Source organism: Lepisma saccharinum, chromosome 17 (genome assembly GCF_977018435.1).
Source record: "Lepisma saccharinum chromosome 17, izLepSacc3.1, whole genome shotgun sequence".
Lineage (NCBI taxonomy): Eukaryota > Metazoa > Arthropoda > Insecta > Zygentoma > Lepismatidae > Lepisma > Lepisma saccharinum.
Window position 1 is genome coordinate 33,708,036 of NC_139245.1, and position 20,662 is coordinate 33,728,697.

The 20,662-nt window shown below is 39.1% G+C and overlaps 1 protein-coding gene across 3 annotated transcripts in view; it reads right to left on the reverse strand.

The window, feature by feature from the left end:
• The window catches only part of LOC146001672 (uncharacterized), a 713,225-nt gene that overhangs the window by 404,966 nt on the left and 287,597 nt on the right, over window positions 1-20,662 (reverse strand). For 2 of the 3 annotated variants that reach the window (XM_083139295.1, XM_083139296.1), the window contains one exon: window positions 19,454-19,526. The exons of the other annotated variant lie outside the window; for it this stretch is intronic. The gene's annotated coding sequence lies outside the window, so the exon portion shown is untranslated. The remainder of the gene's footprint in view (window positions 1-19,453; window positions 19,527-20,662) is intronic. 3 annotated transcript variants of the gene reach the window in all.

The following is a 20,662-nucleotide window of genomic DNA, read 5'->3' on the forward strand; positions in this document are numbered from 1 at the left end:
AAATATTAGTGTGATTCAATGCAATAGGTTATTCTTGGAACGGTCCAGCGGTAACTCTCGGCTGCTCCGCGGCACGGCGCTGTTGTCAGTTTGCAAAGATGGCTGTAGTACTCAACACGTCCACGTCGTATGAACAGCGAAGTGTTATTCGTTTTCTATGGAGCAAGGGACGAACGCCCATCGAGATTCATAGGGAAATGCAGCCGACGTATGGGGACAAGTGTCTCGCTTTGAGAAGTGTGCGCTGGTGGTGTTGTGAGTTCGAAAATGGCCGAGAAGACCTTCATGACAATGAATGGTCGGGGCTCACAACGGAAAACATTGCTCACGGTCTTTTGGGATCGCCGAGGACCACTCCTGTTGGATTTCATGACACGAGTTGACACCATCAACGCTGACAGCTACCGTGGCACACTCTCACGTCTGCGAACTGCCATCAGGGAGAAGCGGCAAGGGATTCTCGATATGGACAATGTGCTTATCCTCTACGATAACGCCAGGCGTCATGTGGCAAACAGTACCATCGACAGACTTCAGTCATTCGAATGGGAGATTCTGGAGCATGCACCGTATAGTCCAGACCTCGCCCCCAGTGATTTCCACGTGTTCGGTCCACTGAAGAAGTTCCTGGCAGGACAGAGGTTCATTTTGCGACGACGAAGCGATGGTTACACGATCAACCGGGCAAATTCTACAACAGCGGCATCTCCAAAGACAAAATTAGATTTTAATTATTTGTCAGCCACTGGATGTCATGACATCTTGTAGTTTTCTCAAGCCAACATTATTAAATTGATTTGCTTGCTAAGTGTTGATTTTTATTCGCATGTTGCATTTTGAACACCTAAAAATTCTATTTATCAGTATATTTCCACTGCACAATAAAAATTGCTGCGCAAACTGAAGTGAGAAATTTTACAAGAACATGTTAGGCTATAATTGATGTTAGGGACCAGCGGTTGAGAAACACTGGCTCAACACACATACACTCACACTCTAAAACATTTACCATTGTCCTTGCCTATACGCAATTGGAAAATCGAATATGAACGTCTTAAGTGTCTGGGTAACTTATTGCAACTTTCTCCCCCTGTTTTCTAGGCAGTGTCTTAGGTCTCAGATTCTCAGCATACATACCTGCATACCTGGATCATTTCGGATTCGTAGGAGTTCTTGAAGTTTAAGTCCGTAGACTTTGCCTTCGTATATGTCACAGTAATTCGTTAATCGTTAGTTATTCTCATGGCGTGTTAGTCAAGGGTCAGGCGGTTTGTCACTTACGACTGTCGAAAGCAAAGTAAATATAAAAGAAAAATGGTTCAAGGTGGCATAATATGTTTGTGGAAAACATTATTGCACGTTTCGAACACATTTTGGAATACCGAAACTCAACATTACACGAAGACTTGAAATTTTTCACATACTACAATATGAGATCCGAGATTCGCTGATATAAGATGTACGAAAATCTTACAATTTGTGCGGATTCCACTCAAGAGCCATCTACCGGTAAATACTCAAAGAGTTTATCTTCCACAAAGAAGTCAACTTTTATTATGTCGCAGAAATATTTACCACGGCAGCTGTCTGCGATTCGCATCCAGGAATCCGCTTTTGGAGAAATATTTGCGCATTAACAGGCTTTGTTATTGAAAATTTCTCCTCGGGAGGGAACTTTCTCCTTGTTTGGCGCAAAACGCCGCCAGACCTCGTCTTCCAAAGGCGTGTAAACAACCTAACGATGTCTTCTCATTACTGCAGTGTCGCAAACGATCGTCGCTTGGAGCGGAGGAAGGGGAGGGGTAGGGGGAACTGTCTACGGGTAGCATCGATCCGAACGATACCTATGTGAAATCCCAAGACTGTGTTGTTTGCCTTTTCTGGATTCCAATTTGGAATATAAAAATATAAGGCTTCATAAATACTTTGGATTGATTGATTTATTTTACTCCGCATTTCTGCCACGTTTCGATAATCGCGAAGATGAGTGATGATATGACGAAATTGATGAAGGGACACTCACAAAGAACACCTATGATGGGATTCGAACCCGGAACCTCTGGCGTTATCGCGCTGTGCTAACCACTCTGGCACGGAGGTAGGCAAGTATAATGTGGACTGGATTTCAAGTTCATATTGTCCACGCTAAAAGCGTTCTCGTTTCACCCTTTGTACGTATTACAGGGTGTTCCTTAAGATGAAGTTAGACATACCCTGTCCCTGGAAGCCATGGAGCGAGCGAAAGAAAACAAGTTCCTGCGCAAGTAGTAACTGGAGACGGCTTCACCAATGAACTCGTGGGAGGATCAGGATTGCATGAAGGATGAAAAGCAACTGCAGTTAGCAGCCTTGCCAGCAGAGAGTTCTGCTCAGCTCTGCCCACTCGATTTCCTCCAATTGTCCGACGCTATGCGCGACCAGCGATTCCCAGGATAGAGTATATTACCATGAAGTACTCATTTGTGTGTATGTGTGTTTCATTGGCTGGCATACAGGGTGACGCACAGTGTATACAATGTCAGCATATATACTTGCCCGAATTCAGACACGCTTGCGCAGGAACCTCGCATGCTCATCTTCAAAGTTCGCAGTGCGCCACGAAACGTTGACAGGTTCAAACACAAATCGCAGCAGTGGAAGCGCCGATCCGAACGGTTAAATTCAGGTGACGAAGAGGGTATTTCTTCTTCTTTATCCCCTGTCCCAACTATCCAACAACGATTAAGAATCGTTGTTCGCATTTATATACTGTTGCTAGAAAATATTCCATGCTTTACTCCGACACCCTGTATAAAACGAAAACCATACTGTATGCAGATGACATCAAATTTAGAAAATCCGTCTCCAGGATAATTATCTTCTCATATCGAAGAGAAAATGGTGGAGATTTTACCAGAAGAGCACGAAGGAAGCTTGAATAATTAAATCTTCATCTCGGTCTCTTTGTTTGAGGCACTCCTGAAGATGGCCAATTTATCTTCCCATTGATCATCGATTAGCAAAAGGCTCTTAAGGGTTAAGATGCAAGACGGTAGTTTGAGAGAAAGAGTCTAATTTTCAGATAATATAACCGCATTATTCCCCTTTAAATGGGAAATAGAATTTCCTGCTGTGGTGAATTCCAAGGTTTACTCTTTGTAGGATATATACTTACTTGGCTCGTGTTAAAATTGTCAGTGTAAGAGAGTGTATTAACGGAGATAGCTTGAAGATATTAAGATTTGAATATACTGCAGCGCTACATTCAGGGCTGTATTCGAGGATTAACCTTACCTATTATCATATACCTTCCGCTTACAATGCCGACACATTCCATTTACATTTTAGTTTCGGTTATATTTAGGTGTGTAAGGGATGACCTTCCACGTATTACCACCCAACTGTCAACCTCACTTCCGCTTAATCCACCCAATTGACAACCTCACTTCCACGTAGTACACCCAATTGACAACCTCACATCCATATAGTACACCCAATTGAGAACCTCACATCCATGTAGTACACCCAATTGACAACCTCACACCCGGGCCTCCCCCATGGCGCAGTGGTAGCGTCCTTTCCTTGTAATCAAGGGGTCCCGGGTTCGATACCCGGTGGAGGCACAAGTGGTTCGGATTCCACTTTAAACTGTAGGTCCAGTCCCGATTAGCCTTACTTTGCATAAAGTGGACTTAAAACACCTACTCAAAACAACCTCACATCCATGTGGTACACCCAATTGACAACCTCACTTCCACGTAGTACACCCAATTGACAATCTCACTTCCGCTTAATACACCCAATTGACAACCTCACTTCCACGTAGTACACCCAATTGACAACCTCACTTTCACGTAGTACATCCAATTGACAACCTCACTTTCACGTAGTACACCCAATTGACAACCTCACTTCCACCTAGTACACCCAATTGACAACCTCACTTCCACCTAGTACACCCAATTTACAACCTCACTTCCACGTAGTACACCCAATTGGTAACCTTAATTCCACGTAGTACACCCAATTGACAACCTCACTTTCACGTAGTACACCCAATTGACAATCTCAACTTCCACGTAGTACACTCAATTGACAACCGTACTTCCACGTAGTACACCCAATTGGCAACCTCACTTCCACGTAATACACCCAATTAACAACCTCACTTGCACGTAGTACACCCAATTGTAAACATCACTTCCACATAGTACACCCAATTGTAAATCTCACTTCCACGTAGTACACCCTGGATTACATTTTGCAGACCAAGAAGGCTCTGGCGTCTGGGCCTACTGCCAATATAATCTTTGAAGGACTCTGTGTGTTTGTGTGTGTGTGTGTGTGTGTGTGTTTGGCCTGTGTTTTGTCCTTGTTTGTGCTCAGTGCCCCGTTACAAGCTAAGTTTTTAACTGAAGTCAGAATATTTTAGTCTCCGACATTACAGTTGTGTTATGAGTTATATTTTAGTTATGGTAAGGGGCTGGACCCCATATCATGTGACGGGTGCAAAATAGCCAAAGTGATGACGCAACAAAAATTTGAAATTCAATCAATCAATCAATCGTTTATACTATTTATTTACGTCATTACTCCCGTAAGCTTACAAAGTGGCCACTCTAGGGCCATGATAAAATTCAAGTTTAATTCCCGGTTTTCAAGGTTTCCAAAAATTTCAGGGAACAAGCAGATATTTTATCTACTTCAACCATATGTATAACCGCCTCTAACTACCCACACACATACCCACATAACTATATGAACAATTTAAAGGGTTTGGGTGATTCTGATGTATAAAAAAAATTACATGTCAATTGAATTAAATAATATATATATTTTATATATTTAATTTAAGGTGCAGAGTTCACATTTGTCATTTCACATACTCCGACTCGAAATAAATCTACAAACACAAGTCACAAATGTTATGGGATATATTATATACGAAAAATTCTTGACTGTATTACATTTTCGAGCTCAAAATAACGTAATCATAATCAACTTCAAGCAGTGACGGAGATTGGGTTCCAAAACGAGGGGAGGTGGGCATGGTGTCGGATAAATAGTTCTGCAAAGGACATTAAACGGATTGAGAGAATTCAGTTTTAACTTCCAGGCACCTTTCTTTTCCTTCCTCGATAAAAATAGAAGGGAAACTGTGAAAAACTTGCCTCAGGGCATTTATAAATATGTATAAATTCAGTGGGATTTGAATTAATAACATTTGCAATTTTCACGTCTATGGAGAAAAATTCACGTACAAATCCGGGCGCCAATAATTCACGTACAATTCCCGGAATTTAAGGATTTCTCGGTGAGTAGCCAGCCTGGCTTATTACGATCAAATACCTTTCGTTTAACATGATCGGGTACATAATGTTGAAAAGGGGAGATAGTAAGAATACATGATGCGCGTCGAGTAAGCACCATGCGAAAGTCTCAACAATGTTCTTGTTTCTCTTTCCCGCAACAATTGGTGGTGGACTATAAATGCTCTTATATCTTTAAGCGTTACTGTTGAGATCTTGATATTTTAGATTTAAACATAGATAGACAGAGTTACGGATGAATTGTTACTTTTTCGTGTTGATCAATGTAACCATTTTTCCCCAAGGTTTTCATGTGTAATGTTATAAGCAGTATTATGAAAGTTATTAACAGTACATAAACTGACAATCCACAAAAGTAATACCACAAGAAAATAAAATACCATAACATGCTGTACTGTAGTATATAAAATATTACTGTAGCCTTTATCTTTGCAGTTCGTTTTTTTTTTAAATTTTTAAAATGCCATCTCTTGGCATGTAATATCACTCACTATCCTACCATCAATGACTTTTTAAATGAGGTAGGTAAACCAGAGTTAAGTTTCTAGTTAAGCCATAGTTAATATTCTGGGACAATTTACAAACTTCTAATGAGATATACATTTCTGAAATTTAAAGAAATAACTCCTAAACCTAATTAATAACGTGTACCAAATTAATATTTTGTAAAATTACTTGTAACGTTTTTAAAAAGTTACAAACCGTTACGTATGGGCGACCTTAGGAACCGGGGTGCGGGGTCCGAATCCCGGCCTGGGTATGGGTGTTCTTTGTGAATGTCTCTTAATCGATTTCATCATATCATTATTCATCCTCATCTTTGCGATTAGCCAAAAGTGCCAAAAAAGAGAAGTAAAATAAACCAAATCAGCTACAGGCAACCTGAGGTACTCGCGTGTGGACCACAAGAAAACATTTCTACAATGTAACTACGTACTAGTACATGATAAAAAAGATAAATGAGTTTTCAAAATGTGTATAATACGAGGTGTGGCTAGAGAAAAACCGGATTGATGTTACTGTCGACAAACGACAAGCGCGTCAAGGTCAAGCGGTGTATGAGTGTATAACGTGATATCCTGCCTATCGACTGTGTGATTTTCCAGGGTGCGCGGTGCTCAGTTCCGTTGTAGCTTGTGGTCGAAGTGAACCGTACATTTTTGGTCCGTCGAAAAAATGTTAAGTGTGAAAGTGGAACAGCATATCAATTTGAAGTTTCTTATGAAACTCGGAAAATCCGCCACAGAAACTTATGTTTTTTTGAAGGAAGTATACGGAAATGAGTGTTTATCACGCACGCAAGTGTTTGAGTGGTTTCAAAGGTTTAAAGAGGGACGAGAAGTGATCGCGGACTACTCGCGTCCTGGACGGCCTTGCACGTCAAAAGTGGAATCAAACATTGCAAATGTCGGTGAATTGATACGAAAAGATCGTCCTTGAGTATTCGAGCTATTGCAAAATAACCAACATTATTACATTAAGGTGCTGACGACCCTTCGTGGGCGAGTAAGAAGACGACGACCTGATTTGTGGAAAAGCAAGTCATGGATTCTTCATCAGGGCAATGCTCCTGTCCACACGGCATTGTCAGTCAAGGATTTTTTGGCCAAGCATGGGATCCCAGTGTCAGAACATCCACCCTATTCGCCGGAAATCACTCCGTGCGACTTTTTTTATTCCCAAAGGTCAAATCAGCACTGAAAGGAACCAGATTTACGACCGTAGAATCTGTGAAAACAAAAGCGACGGAGGTAATGAACATGGTTTCAGAAAATGATTTCCAGCACTGCTTCCAGAAATGGAAGATTCGTATGGAGCCGTGTATTAATTGTGCAGGGGAGTACTTTGAAGGGGATAATGTTCGTATTGTACAAAATAACCAATAAAAGATTTTGTAGCAACAGTCCGGTTTTTTTCTAGCCACACCTCGTATATGAACATTTGTTAATTTCAAGGTTATACAAATACATATTTCTTTCTTACCTGGAAATAACCACGACGACTAATCTGCTCGCTCCCCAACACAATAACTTACATAAAATTGCTGCTGGCAGCTTGAGACAGTTGGCTTTCTGCATAGTGGGTACTAGGTACATTAATGTAGTGCCATTTGTTACCTGCGTTAAATACTAATATGATTTTTGTAAAGTGGGCCACCTTGCGAACACTGGCTATCTTTGGCATACCTATCTCATAGAAGTTACATGATTTCACCCTTATATTTAATGTTCGTTGCCTTGTAATCTAGGGGTCCGGGTTCGATACTCGGTGGAGGCACATAGTGGTTCGGATCCCACTATAAACTGTAGGTCCAGTCCCGATTAGCCTTACTGTGCACAAAGTGAACTTAAAACACCAAATCAAACCAAACCAAACCAAACCTATATTTAATGCAAACATGGTCTCGACGTTTCACTACACTTAGCGCATACCTTGTGAAAAATTTGGGATTCCAGCACTGGCTACAATATACATATTCGAAGCAATAAAGAAACCGTATCAAACTAATAAAATTCGAGAGGATGACAAATACCTCTGGTTTAACATCATCAGGAACAAAATGTTGAAAATGTTCACAAGAACTACATAAAATTAAGAGCGAGGCCAAAAAATGTGAAGAAAATAGTGCAATATAATGATTATCAAGTATACAATTGATTCTCATTGACATGTACTGAATGTTGTCACAAAATCTCATCTTTATTTCGTACAATAATTCATTGTTAATTTTCTACCCTCGAAGGCACCATCTGACGTGCAAAACCAACACTAGATAATTGAATGAATTTAATGAGATTAACGTCATACTGTCTCGATGTGATCCAACTTCGAGATTAATGGCATGTTGTTCTGTCTCAATGTTATCCAAGGTGGAAGAAAAGCTAAACAATTAAATCTTGATAAATAAAATCATAAAAATATTAAAACAAATGTAGCTTACTGTCACGTACCCAATGAACAAAGGAAAAATAAAGTTTCCAAAAATGAAACGTAGATGGCAGAACTAGGCTAAGCAAGGCAAATAACTAATAATATACACAAAATGGATGGAACAGAGATGATGCATGAACAGAAATTAAAGAATGAAAATTGTTATTAAAGAAAGATAAGTTTATTAAGAAATGTGTATGTGTATTAATATTTTAAGACATACTCATATTCTCATAAATAAGAGTAGAAAAATATTTAAAAAGAATCGGCGAAGGAAAATTTCAGGGTCGATTAAGAGATCACTCATACCTTCAGTTATAGCCTGACAAGTTAAGTCCCGATATGCGCAGATCGCTGCGGAGCACTTCCTATTACGTTATCCTCCCAACCACTCTTCTACGTACTGGTCTGGCCTTGAGAGTACGAGTGGTGCCAACTCAGCAAAATTAAGCTAAAACAAATATGACAAACAATTTTTACTGTGTGGATTTACGGTTCCGGCTCATATCAGTTTATCAGTGGTTCATTTGGTTTAATCCGGTCTTTGAAAATGCGTGCGGTTCGCGAATCGTAAACTGTAGTATTACGCACGCGCGTTAAGGTTTATAACGAAGAGAAACTTCTGGGCGAATGACTTCATATTCTGAATGCGACATCGAGCAGTGGCCTGTTTTTTTTTTAAAGATAAAATCCGAGTGGGTTGTGGGTTCTTTTGTTTATCATACAACAATCACTACGAGAAGACAATTTGATAACACGCTTGCCTGTGTCCTTTTTAAAGCATTGAAATGTTTTTGCTCTTTCCTCTTGGCTGCATATTTTTGAAATGTTCAACACTGTATAGGCATGAAACGCCTCAGCTCGAATTGTGATATCCTCAAGTGACACATGTCGCCTGTCGCTAGTTACTTCGTTGCAAAATCTCCCTATAACTCACATTCATTAGTCCTTACGTTTCGCAATTTGTCAGACAGCTGTTGGAACATAATGTACGTACCTGCTTAGTCCTATGAAGGTTAAAGAATGTAATCTGAGAAATTAGGACTAGAAGTTTGTTTTCCCAAGCTGGAATTTTAACTTCATTTTCTTCAGCGTATATGCATTACGCAAGTACTGTTCAACCAAGTAAGACTCGCTTAGCTCGTGGACGAACCCAAACACGAGAGAGGGGGAAGGTAGAGACATGCACGAAAGCCTTATGATTGTTTCAGATCAAAAGTTCTCTTGTATCCGGTCGGTTGTACTGTTTATTATCGCTCGATTATATTTAATTCTAATTCGTGGTAGGTGTTGCGTTGCAACTCGTGACAAACCCTTCGAAGTGGAACAAAGACAATTTCCGCGTTGCGCCTGTAGCCGTCACCCCTATTTTGCCAGTGGACTCGTCTACTTACAATGCGCACTTCCAGCCATCATCCTTATTTTGCCAGTGAACTCGTCCAGTTTGGGCATGCGCATTGCAGCTGTCACTCCTATTTTGCCAGTTGATTCGTCCAGTTTGCGCATGCGCATTTACGTCGATGATCGCGATAAACTCAGACGGGCCTTAATGTTTGACATTGCGGAGGATGTATATGAAAATTGTTGCAGAATATTATGGTGCGTGTGAGGTACATTACTCTTATTAATAATATAACAATATCCAGTAGCTATAGCACGTCCACAAAAAGAGAGTGGAAAGAAAGAAGGTGACATTGTGTGAACATAGAGAAATGAGAACCAAATGTGTGTTCACCCATTAACGTGAATTGTATCTTATCTGTGTTGATGTGTCTCGGAAGCCACGAGACAGCCACGATTACATTGCTATTCTAATCTAAAATAAACAAGTAGAGATAGTTAGGCGGTTCTGCGCCATACTTGGTACGAGGCCTATTATTTTTATTAATTTAAGCACAATAGAAAACCTATTTTGACGATGTTTTTGTCAATTTTATACTATTGCAAATCTGTGATTTTTCACCTCATTCTTCGTACGACTGGTACGAGGCCTATTATTTTTATTAATTTAACCACAATGGAAAACCTATTTCGATGATGTTTTTGTTGATTTTATACTATTGTAAATCTGTGTTTTTTCATCTCGTACTTCGTACGAATGTCATAATTTCTTACGAGTTAAAGTACGTAACGCCCACACCCACGCTCACCCATCAACACTCACCCACACCCACACCCACCCACACCTATTTACTTCCGGTCTACTTCCGGTCTACTTGACAAACACTTGTGAGTTTTTCCAGTTTTTTTTAAGTATACACCCACACCCACCCACGCCCACCCACACAAATTTACTTTCGGTCTACTTCCGGTCTACTTGGTTGGATTATGCTGTAATGCGATGACGTGGTGTCTTCTGATTGGTTGGATTATAACGTAATGCGATGACGTGTTGTTTTCTGATTGGCTCACTGTTTCTGATGTTTTCAACGCGGTCCGCGCTTAGGTTATTTAAATGGGAAAGCATTACAGGTCAGTCAGTATCGGGAGAGTGTTTGAAGAGTGCGGACGTGTTGTTGCAGTGCTGCTCATAATTTTTTTGTTAAAAGTTAAGTATTTAATTTATTTTAAAGCTACATAGCTCGTAGTAATTTCGAACAGCTTGAGTTCTGATGTGATCAGATGTTACTTGTTGTCTCTGGAAATTCTGTATAAATAACATAGCTGAAAATTTTGTCGTAATAGCTACAATTATTTTATTTTCAAAGTGGTTCAAGTTGTTTTTTCATACAGATTGAATTTTTATAAATTTGTATTGAATTTTGTATTTTTTTCGGAGAAAATTTATATATAAATACCAGAGCTGAAAAAAATTATTATAATTATAACTATTGTCTTTTTTAAGTTACATTCTATCAATTATCGTAAGTTTAAAAGAATCTTATTGAATCTTGACTTGATTGTGCGTCTTATTGTTATTTACTTAAAGCATATTAAAAAAATGTAATCTACCACTTTCATCGAATGTGTCATTTGTGGGAAATCAATCTCCAAAAGTAATATTAGCAAGCATAGGGCAAGATGCATTGAAGCAGGTTCGAAAATAAATCGTTTGTTACCTACTAGGCCTTGTACTCAATGCGAAAAAATAATTAGCATTGCTAATTTAAGTATTTGAAGTCGCAACTAATTATTTACCTGTTATTGTTGTAACAAACACTTTCCACCTCGGACATTTTTGATTGGGGGGACTTTTGAGGACAAGTGGGGGAAATCCCCCCCTCGCCTCCCATGATTTCGCACCCTGGTCCCGGGTTCGATTGTACCGGAGAAGTGTTTCAGAAGTATCAATTAACGTATCTGTGCATGAAAGGCACTTAAATGATTGTTGATGATTAGGTAGCGGAAGTTGATGAAATGTCATCTTTTTCTGACATCTCGGACACGATGCCCATTAAATATACACAATATGTATTACACTTCATATAGAACCCAAAAAAGGTAATTTTAAAGTATTTTTTGCCAATTTTTAGATTTTAGGTCATTTTCCCCAATTTTCGGCATTCCCGTCATTTTACGCAATATTCGGTGTATTGTTTCGTCATATTTTGTCACTTCTTTCATTTTGGTAATATTCTTGAGTCTATTCACCAAGGTGAAATATATATCTTGCAGGATTGCAACTTACGAGCAAAAGAAATGCTGAACTGTTGTGTCGAAGGAAACCACCAGGTGTCCGTTTGGGGCAAACTCAAATTTAAGATCATGTAAGGAGATTGCATTTAATTTCCTTTTCATTTAGATTTTAACCCGAAACTTAACAAATTTAATAGTAATTTTTTGCATTTTTTACGTCATTTTCCGAATTTTTTAGGACATTCTATAGGTCATATACCTATATTTTTTAGGTCATCAACTTCCGCTCCCTATTGATTATAATGCAAGAACGCTACCACAGGACGCTACCGGAAGATGCTGTTCTTTCTTTCCTAAGGAAACTGTTCTGTCCGCATTATACGACTACAGGAAAGGATCCCGGTTTTCCGGCATTTGAAGAGAAAGCTTGGAAGGGGAGAAAAATCCCCCCATTGTTACAGTTAAGCTGGCAGAAGGGGGTGTTGGGGGGAGGGATGCTGCTTATCAACTCAATCTTCGCCAGGCAGAAAATCCACGCTCTCCAACGATGATGCGGTTTCCATGGAAGAACAGGTTTCCTGGTGCGACGAAGGAAATCTAAAAGAATCCTTTGTGTTCGAGGAAAATCCGCTCTTCGATTCCTGAAACGACTCGAACATTGGAGCCATTTCCGTCCAAAATGACCTCATATACCGTGGGATGATTTCTCGATAGTGTCAAATACGAGGACGGGTCAAACATTTCGGGAACCCGATTGAGAAATTTTGGCCGGTCCCTTTTAATGGTTGCTTGGTTCTTCAGCGTGGGTACGTTAAAGTTGGTCCATATTTATTCCACTTCCTGCTCCAAAGCGTTACATCTACTACGTCACACTTCTTCACTTATGGCGTGCTTAAATTTTCAGACATGCTTTAAAAACATAGTTTCCACGTAGAAATTTCAGCTAAAAATGCCAGCTCTACCAGCACCGTGCCATTTCTCTACCAACTGAGCTGCCGAACCAACCATGGTTTCGCTTGATTTATCGGTCTTGCGTGGAATTATTTCCTTCACTGCTAAAATTTATACGTACACTCTGTCCCAACTATCTCTGGAGCAGGGGAACGAATACAAATCTCTGCGCAAGAGTGACGCGAGACGGCTGGCTATACAGGTGAACACGTGAGAAGAACGGGATTGCGTGGAGGGAGGGAAAGCGACTGGAGTTACCAGTCTTCCCAGCAGCGTGTACTTCTTCGCTCTGACCACTCGACCCCTTTTCTCTGCCTGTATGGTGGCTTTGGGCCAGCAGGGTGGCTACTCACCGGGAATTCTTTGAATTCCGGAAATTCTTTGAATTCCGGGAATTCCTTGAAATCCGGGAATTCCTTGAATTCTGCTTGAATTTTTCTTCGTAGACGTGAGAAATTGCAACTTTTATTAGTCCAAATCACATTGAATTAGTATATATTTATTCATGTCCTGAGGCATGTTTTTCACAGTATAGGAAGGAAAATGAAACAGAATTATCTAAACTTGTGTACTCTGTTAGTGTCTTTTGCAAAATAATATGACATACGGGAAATTATTGCAAGATCTGATATCTTGAAGTTGATTAGGTCGGTTGGAAATTCTTATGCAATTAACAATTTTTCGTAGATTGTAGATGTATTTTTACTCTGAGTATGCGAAATGGCAAATTAAACTCCCCACCTAAAACTAAATATTTTAAATATATATATATATATTTATTTATTTAATTGAATTGAATTAGAATTTTTGGATACATTCGAATCGCACAATCCCTTTATATTGTGTGTGTGTGACAGTGACTGTGAGTGGTGAGAGGCGGTAATACGTAAGATTGAAATGGTGCTTGTATACCCTTGAATTTTTGGACAGTTCGCCTTGTGTTGACAAAATTCAGCAGAACGCGACAATACACGTGAGAGTTATCCCCCAAAAACGCATTCCTGGAGACGTCCGAACAGTGGCAGAAACGATGAGACACTGCACTGCAAGCATGGGGAATTACTTTGAAGATGACAAGCACGTGTAATGTTGTAATTGCAGTAATAAGTTTTGTATGGTAAAAGTCCGGTCTTATTTTGAACAGCCCACTTATACATAATTATGAAATGTAATGTTTTTTTAGTAAATAAATAAATAAATAAAAACATAATAATAAAACTATTATCTCTACTTTGTAACTTACTGACATCTTTAAACAGTTAGTAAAGAAAAGTGTTTGATGTTTTATAAATTTCTTACATATATATATATATATATATATATAGCAAATGAATTCCTGTATGTAATTAACAATAATGTAGTCTCCCCGATGGCGCAGTAGTAGTGTCGTCGCCTTGTAATCAAGGGGTCCCGGGTTCGATACCCGGTGGAGGCACATAGTGGTTCCGATTCCACTTTAGACTGTAGGTCCAGTCCCGATTAGCCTTACTGTGCATAAAGTGGACATAAAAACACTAAATCAATCAATCAATTAACAATAATGTATTTTTAAATATTTAGGAATTTTCTATTTACATTTAATAGCATTATTACATAATAAATACACACACAGCCCACCCCGCAACGAGCTTTCAATGATTTTGCACCCTGCCCGGGACCTTTGGATTACAAGCCATTAAACGATCATAGAAGCCCGAGAATCCAACTTTCAGCAAACTCACTGCAAACAGAAATTTACAGGAAAAAGTGTGTGTCTATCACTTACAAGTGCAGCAATTCACCATTCGTTGTTGAGGCACTCCTCTCTTTTCCAGGTTTGGCCTCTAGCCAATCGTGTGGACTGTTTGCTCATCCATTTAATTAGCAAAGAGACATTGGCGGTACGCTCTGGTGTCACGCGTTGACATCCGTGGAGTGAAAAGGGTTTCCAGTTGGTATTAGGGCTGTCGCCTGCCAATGTCCAAGAGCTCAGAGGGTTTAATAATGCATATAAAGAGCTTTAGAAAAGTCCTCGCGCTCAAAGTTTGGGAATATTAGGCTTATAATTTATTCAACTTGTCAACTTAATGAATACATACATTTGTTAACTATATTTTGAAATACACAAAAAGTAACTTGTAAACTAAATGTGAGTAATGTAATACTGCAATCTCCTGCGCCTTTACCTGGTGCCACATCATCGGGAATAGACTTCTCCATTTCCCCATACATCTTTCATATGACTGAAACCCAAAATATGCTTCCAACAAAGCGATTCGCTGTGCGCGCGTAAATGTCATTGTTGACACTTACTACGAGGACAGAAACAGCGGCACTGCTCTAACCATAACATAAACTTGTTCTTGAAGGTTATACTAATCGCTACTGACAGGCTTGCCAACTCATCCAGATGAATGCCTTAGTATAGACGAACACACATATCTCTGCCGCGATCGGCGCAGCACAACAAGAGAACCAGTGTTGCTAATCTGTTGGACAGAAAAATCGCTACAGTGCGCTGAGTCACAACTGTTCGTAGAACATGGAAATTAGTGAACTCAGCTCTTATCTAAACGTTGAGTTTTAAACGCCATGCATTATAAAGAGGGCTTTATATGTACGTACATACATATGGACTAGAACTTTGCTAAATATGGACTAACACATGCGTAAAATTACACAAAATGATGCAAAGAAGACTTCTTCATAGTGATTCATTATTTGTGTGATTTCAAATAAAGTAAACAATGTATTATTTTCCCATTGCATTAATTGACCTGGTGCATTTTAACTATTCAATCTCACACTGGTACTGGAACTGCAACGACATGTGATTGATACACGACTGACACTACAACTGATTTGAGAACTAATAACCTGCGCGATGGGAGACAGTCGGATGCCTTTGTTGTACATTTACAAACGATGCCGGCTTCCGCAACAATGACAAGAATATCAAGTACGTATGTTGCTACCAGACGATAAGCCGCCTGTATCTTTCTTTTGTTATGAACTTGCCAGCAAAGCATGCCAATTTTAACAAAGAAAACAATATGCATCGCATTAAGCAGCAAAAATAACAGCTTCCTTCCTTCGTACAATTCCTACAAGAACACGTGACGGAGCCGAGAGCTGAAATGCTCATGCATCCACATAATTTATCTCTCTTGAGCAATTCTAAAGTGATGAAATATGAACAATGCTACTGGAGGCATTATGGAATTTAACGTTCACTAACCAAACACATGCACTTTCACATACATACACGCACACAACATCAAACCGGTCAAGTACTTAAAATAACATTATGGTGCTTCCAATCCAATCTTCCTTCCGTGATAGAAATAGTGCTTCATTAATACAGTTGGCCACACTAGTTACTAACTAGCCAATGAAAATGCACTGCATAAAAGAAGCAACCATTACGTCATGCTATATTGCCACATTAACGTCCCTGTCGAACGGTGTGAGCCGTGAGCTGGAGCGCTATTCAATTGTTTTTAATTATGTTTGCGCGAGTGTGTCCAGGAATGGAATGACAGTTGGCAACAATGGCGAAGGTTGGCAAGCAAGGTAGAACATGTCTCCGTTAAAGTGACAATGTTCCGAAATTACATGAAAATGTTGTTAATAAATAAATAACATTAGGGTAAGTCAGTATATTGATTGTAAAATAGGCCTTCCCGATGGCGCAGTGGTAGCGTTGTCGCCTTGTAATCAAAGGACCCCGGATTAGATACACGGTGGAGGCACATAGTGGTTCGGATCGCACTTTGAACTGCAGGTCCAGTCCCGATTAGCCTTACTGTGCATGAAGTGAACTTAAAACACCAACCCAATCCAAATAAATCACTGAATATTGATTGTAAAACTTATGTAAGGAATGATATTCCGAAAAATCGTCAAGTGTGTCTTGTTCGCATTCATTTCCAAGTGTATATTGGCTCATCTTGAAACGATTCCGCACCACTCAGTCGTCTGGCTTGCACGGGCTGTTGTTGCCTACCGTATGTTTAGTGCAAACATGGATACTGACCGTGCTGTTGCTCGAGATCTACAAAAGGGCAAGCCCATAATACCAATGAGCTAGCTATTCAAGCCCGTATAGGGTAAATTATTTTGCTCTCTCCATCACAAACAGCTGCTCTTTAATTTCCCTCTCTCCGCTATGAATGTGGCAACACATTGTTCAAATTTCCCTCTGAAAGGGAACGGCGAGCTTTAGGTGGCAGAGATCGAAGCACGTGCTATCTCCAGCGTTCCTGTCAGTGGATGGAAACACTCACGTGACAGTTGCAAGCAGATGAAAGCACACCTAGTGGCGAGAACTGTACCAAGATTAACATTCTTGCCTCTGATTCGCTCTCATTGTTATGATGCTTAATGAATGTAGTAAATGTAATAACTGTATCATGAGATTAATCGTAAACCATACAGTAATATTGAATATAAATTTGTATATTGTCGTTAGGGCGTATGACTACCATGCGAGAGACCCGGGTTCGATCCCCGGCGTGGGAGAACCGGGATTTTTTCCAACTGTTCAAGCGGCTCCGGCGCCCACCCAGCGTCGTATAAAGTGGGTATCCTGGAGGAAACTTTGGGGGGTAAAGGCGGCCAGGGGCGTGGTGCTGTTCACATCACCCCCACCTTCGGCCGTGATCAAGAAAGTATGGGGCCCAAACTCCACACCCCCTATATCTAGGCTTACCATACGTCCGGGATTAGCCCGGACAGTCCTGTTTATTTAGTGCTGTCCGGGATTGCAAAATGTCCGGGGTTTTGAGAATCTGAACATGAAAATAGCTACCGGTATAGAATATTCACTACCAAAATTTATGACCGGCAAGGATCGATTATACCTTTTCTGATTTACAAGAGAGTGCACAAGTTATTAATGCAATTGTAAAAGATGCCGTAAATATTGATGAACAAGGTAATTCAAAAACAAAAGGTAGGTTGTGGTTCAAGTTCTGAAAAAGTACCAGATACTATTGAAGAGAAGTGGCAAGCAATTTTTAAGGTGTTTCAAAAGACTGATATTTCACGTAACTACATTTCTAAAATGGTTGAGCTTGCTATGTCTTTGTCTGAAACATCTGCTCCAGTTGAGAGAGTATTTTCAATTATGGGGAATATTTGGTCTGCAGAAAGCGGTAGACTTATGGTATCCACTGTTAAACATCTGCTGAAAGTTAAAATTAATTCAGAACTTTCATGTTGTGAATTTTATGATGCTATTAAAACAAACAAGCCATTTCTGGAGAAAGTCATGTCTAGTGAAAAGTTCAACTGAGTCAACTAACAGATAATGCTACCTAGAACAAGAGGCTTCCTAAACATCAGAAAATGTATTATTCAATTAAACATTTGAAAATTAATTGATTGATTTTAGAAAATAATGTTAATATTTTTTTGTACAATTTATAGCTTAATGTTCCAATAAAATGTTAAGGCTTTTAAGTAATTTCAATTTTTTTTTGTAAAAATCCCCTGAAATTCAGCAGCAACGAGTTGATCGCGAATATGTCCTGGGTTGGACAAAAAATAAGGAAAAAAACAAAATTTGAAAAAAACAGATTGTAGTGTTAGTTTTTTATGTTTTTGAAAGGTGTGAGATGCATTTTGTGACCATATTTTGTCACGAAATAATGCGAAATGAACTGCAAAAAGCGAAATTAACTCTTAAACACGAAATTCAGGGTTTATTCACCGACGCGACACCTTCTGAGGTCTGAATTATCCTGAGAGTTATGCAATTCCCGGAAAATTGATTAATTCTGCTGTTAATATTGGAGAAGCAAAAATGGACTCCTTTACACAGAAATAAACTTAATACTCTGATAACTACATAAATGGGTTATTAGAAGTGAAATGTTAATTCTCTGGAATAAATGTAGTTTTTAAATCAAATTTAGGATTATATTCACAATTTTAAAACCAATATGTCTTTTTGTATATCGTTTTTCATCTATTTTTTCACCGCTTTAACACCGATATTTTATATTATTTACCGCTTTTGAACCCGAAATTGACTCAGTTTTTGTACCGAAATTTTGCTTTTTTATTTACCAAAAATATGTGCCTCTACGGCTATACCCCTTCATGGCGTGCTGGAAAGCACAGGGAAGCACTTTACCTCTTTTATATTACATGAAATTAATCAAATGCAATCGCAAGTCTAAATGATCATGTTATTCCAATGTACAGCTCTATGAAATACAAGACTACAACAACATTTCAGATCGCTACAAATATGAGCAATTCATGTGTGAAAAATTAGAAGAGTGTTCATTACCATAAGGAGATCAAAATGGAAACATTTACACACGCTTCGTAATTCCCATACGTTAAGAACGCTCTTAATATGCACACATATCACAAGAATGTGTGCTCTACTCAATTTTTTTATCGTTATGAATCGACGCAAACAATATCGAAAACAATCGAAAACAAAAAAAACGTACCAACAACTTGTCGCAAGAACCTTTCAACAATGGAAATTCAAAAAATGAATGTACAAGACAGAATATTCCGATTGTCGATACGCATTTTGTTACAGCAACTGATGACTGATATCCTTGTACACAAAAACAAAACAGAACATTGACATTGAAATAAAATGTAAAAGAAAGATATTTGCACTCATTCAGCATAAATGTTGTTTAAATACATGATAAATATAGACATTTATGATTGCAACATACCTGTATATAATATGAATGTCAGTCTTTATTTCCCAAGCCAGCAGAGCTATTTGTTTCGACTTTTGCCAATAACCTACAAAGACAAGAAAGGAGACAAATTAATATATGTAAAATACGAAATTAAAATCTTGCAATATTAATTCCACGAAGATTTCTCAATATATAGGTTCTGCATTTAGACCTTGAGCCAGGTAAGTTGTTGGTATCACTTGGGGAAGATGAGGTCTACGTAATATGATTTTTTCGTAAGAGATGGAAAATATGTGATAGCATGTCATAACTCTTTGCCTTCTGTGTGTTATCACTCCATCCCCCAGATACCTTGATGTAAATGGAAAGTATTTATGATTTTTAATATTTGGACATTTACTAATAAAAAGGACAATTACAGTAATTCTGATCTGAATTAATAATAATGATGATTATAATTAATATTATAATAATTACACCAATTAAAATATGTGAATATTTTAATAATTTAATTGACAAGTTGTATGGGATTTAATACCATTACTGGATTCAATCGGCTATTTGCCCATCATTAATACCGATATACCTGCGTTCACAACTGAAGTGCGCAGGTGTGAGAATGTCAGTAGCAGTTCAAGTACAGTATAAGAGTTCACTAAGGAACGTGGGCAAGTGGTACAATGCCTCTATTCTGCGATTTACCAGAACTGATTGCGTGGAGAGCTATAGGAAGGATGGAAGCTGGACAGACAGAGAGAGGTATCTGTAGCCCTTGGAGTGTCTTAAAGTGCCATTTCTCGGCTGTAGATTCGGTACCAAACAACGGGAAATGTGCGACGAAGGCAAGGTCAAGGCCGTCCGCGAGCAACAACATCAATAAACAACGGATACCTCTTGTTAACAACATATTGGAACACATGACACAATGCAACGAAACTACATAACATTCTCACAGCAATAGGGTACAGGTGTCATCTCAAACTCTCTGACATCGCCTTCTTAAAGATGGCATCTATGCATATAGACTCACGGTGTGTGTTCCATCACTGTAAAGCTTTCAGTCCGTAGAAACTTGGCTGAGGGACATAGCAATTGGGGCCACAACGAAATAGGGTTGAGCGGTGTTCTCCGATGAGTCGCGGTTCAGCCTCCAGCCTTACAATAGACGTGTCTAATCTGTAGGATATGTGGAACACGCCATAATCCTAATTTTGTGCAAGAAACATTCTAAAATGGAGG